This window comes from Eutrema salsugineum, unplaced genomic scaffold (assembly GCF_000478725.1).
Source record: "Eutrema salsugineum unplaced genomic scaffold, Eutsalg1_0 scaffold_9, whole genome shotgun sequence".
Taxonomy (NCBI): Eukaryota; Viridiplantae; Streptophyta; class Magnoliopsida; order Brassicales; family Brassicaceae; genus Eutrema; species Eutrema salsugineum.
The window spans coordinates 10,321,240-10,324,201 of NW_006256342.1; the positions used below are offsets into that span (position 1 = coordinate 10,321,240).

Sequence of the window (2,962 nt, forward strand, 5' to 3'; positions counted from 1 at the left end):
GTTACTGCTTCCGGAAGGTGACATGGTCAATACGAGCCCAAATATGTTGCGATACACGCTAAGTGTTTTCTCAGGGCTCGGCATCATAACCTCGACATCGGCCAAGTCAAGGCTCATATTTTGGGAGTATTCTGAACTAGGCCTCGTGCAAACGCCTCGGCACGTTGGAATCAAGGCATGCACACGTAAGAAATGAAGTTGGAAACGACTAAGTGTTGAACGTGCACCTCGGTGCAATGACCTCGGCGTGCATGCCGGACCCTGTTCGATCAAACCCCTCGACTACCAAGCGCCTCGGCATTTCATGCCGAGGTCCATTGTCACAAACCCAGAATCAAGAACAAAGCTGCCCAAGAATACACACGTGAAGATGGATCAAAGACTAGAGTTCATGCATGTTCTTGACGTGTTCTTCACGAGATCTTCATTTGGATCTGGACTCACGTGCACTCCTCGGCATGAAGACCTCGGCTTCACTCTCCGACACACCGTGGCACTCACCCATCAACCCAAGATCGCGGTTCAGTACCCGGTTTGTTCCGGGCTGACCCGCGACACTTTACCTTTGCTATATATACATTTTGAGACTAAAAACCTAATCATCTTATCTCTTACCTGTTTTTAGTTTGAAGAACTTGCCTTTTTAGTGAAACTTGATGATTCTAATCCGATATCTTGTTGTTGCATGAGAAATCTTGTTCTTTCTTTATTTCTTTTATCATCTAACATTGAACTCCTCATCATGACCAGCTACACGTCTTGCAAAGGACTTAGTGAGCTCGTTATGATTAGTGAGTAGTCGTTTAAGCGGCTTTAGATGAGTAGATTAGGGTGCTTTCAAGGTAGATTAGTGGGTTTAGGTGTCTATGTCTTGCATGTTTCATTCTTTAACCGACGAGATCTCTAGGCTGGATCCAAGCACATCACTTGAGGTTCAGATCTGAGACATATCTCGCATCAAAAGTGTTTGTAGAAATGTCTGAACCACTCGGTTAAGGGTTTAAGCGTCTTTCATCGCGAGAGTGATAGTTTGTTCTCTTAAGTGACATTTTTGAACTGATTCTTATTGCTGATTGATTCGATGCTTCTCAAAAGACATTTTTGGTATGAAGGAGGATCAATTTAGATGCTTAATACTTTCATGAGAAGATTAACATGCCTTGAGTTCAAAGTTAAATGAAACCGCTTGATGTTTTGATTCATTAACCCACTAGTTGAACTTGGAAGCACCCGAGTCAAGTATCTCGTCTAAAGTCTCTTGCTTTATTACATATTATCATCATCTGAATCGCTTAGTTATTATTTGCATCTTTGCTTTGTTTGATTCTCATCATTTACCTTACTTACATACTTAATCGTTGTTATTTAGCTTAGAAAAACCTTCACCTTTTTATCTTGACTTAAACAAACAAACAACATAGACTAGTGTCTCGTTGACAAGTCTGGATTGACACCTCTTAGTACTACTTTGACAAGGGGATTGATAGCCCTGAGACTTAAAAACTCTTATCTATCAATTGGCGCTGTTGCCAACTTGTCGGAGCATTAGTCTTTTGTTTGTTCTTGAGCTCAAGATTTTAACTTTCTTTGTTTTACTAACTTCTTTGCAAGTTCTTGTGTTACTTTCAGGTGCATGAAAACCAGGTCTCGGAGCACAGAACCGCCTTTACCGTACGACGACAACATCAACCGGATTGAGAGGCGAGCTCGCGAGAGGGAACGACATTTTGAACGACTTGGAATGGCAGAACAGCAAAGGATCGAGCACCAGGCTCAAGAAGCCGAACACCAGGCTCATGCTAATCAGGCGCAGGCAGGCAGGAATGAACAACAGGCCTATGTTAACCAACAACAAGCTCAAAGGAACGAGAGGCTTGCTCAGCAAAACCAACAACAAGCTAATAGGAACGAGCAACAAGCCCACCATGTTCATCCGCCACCGCCACAAGCTCAGAGACAACCTCATCCGGTCTTTGTTGGAGAGAACGACCGAGCTAATGCGCACCAATACCGAGCTGGGATTCAAGCTCCACCGGTTCAAAACAACAACTTTGAGGTTAAAGCTTCCCTGCTCAATATGGTGCAGAACTCAAAGTTCCACGGTCTAGCCGGAGAAGACCCTCTTGAGCATCTAGATCAGTTTGATCGGGTTTGCGACCTAACTAAGATCAATGGTGTCTCGGAAGATAGCTTCAAGCTACGCTTGTTCCCATTCAGCCTCGGTGATAAAGCTCACCAGTGGGAAAAGAACCTCCCGAGGGGTTCTATACAAACCTGGGAGCAGTGTAAACTGGCGTTCTTATCAAAGTTCTTTTCCACATCACGCACGGCTAAGCTCAGAAACCAGATCTCAAGCTTCACACAGCACAACAACGAGAGCTTTAGCGAAGCTTGGAAACGGTTTAGAAGCTACACTAACCAATGCCCCCACCACGGCTTCTCAGAGGCATCCCTCTTGAGTACTTTATACCGAGGTGCACTCCCCAAGATCAGAAACCAACTCGACACAGCTTCAAATGGAAATTTTCTTGGGAAAGAGATCAATGCGGCAATGGAACTAGTCGAGAACCTAGCCATGTCTAATGATACTTATGGAGAAGACTTTGATAGAGTAGACCGTACAGAGGGCTCCAATGAAGAACAGCGTATGAAAAAGGATATAAGAGAGCTTCAGAGCAAGCTTGACAAGGTTCTGATGGCGACACAAAAGCCAATACACTTTGTAGGCGAGTTTGATGAGCAAGGGCCAAGTTTTGACAATGTTAATGAAGATGGTCTAACTCAAGAGGAGCTGAACTACATAGGGAATCAGCAGAGATATCAGCGGTTTAACAACTACAACAGTAACCCAAACCTCTCATACCGAAACCCGAATGTAGCTAACCCTCAAGACCAAGTGTACCCTGCTCAGCAACAACAACAAAGCTATGCTCCAAAAGCTCCTTTTCAGAATTCCTTCCAG

General features: G+C 44.1%; 1 non-coding gene across 1 annotated transcript; it reads right to left on the reverse strand.

Moving 5' to 3' along the window:
- Nucleotides 1–2,332: 2,332 nt before the first annotated feature.
- Nucleotides 2,333–2,439, reverse strand: LOC112087205. Its single transcript, XR_002899970.1, has one exon. It is a non-coding gene; the product is annotated as a small nucleolar RNA R71 (small nucleolar RNA).
- Nucleotides 2,440–2,962: the final 523 nt, after the last annotated feature.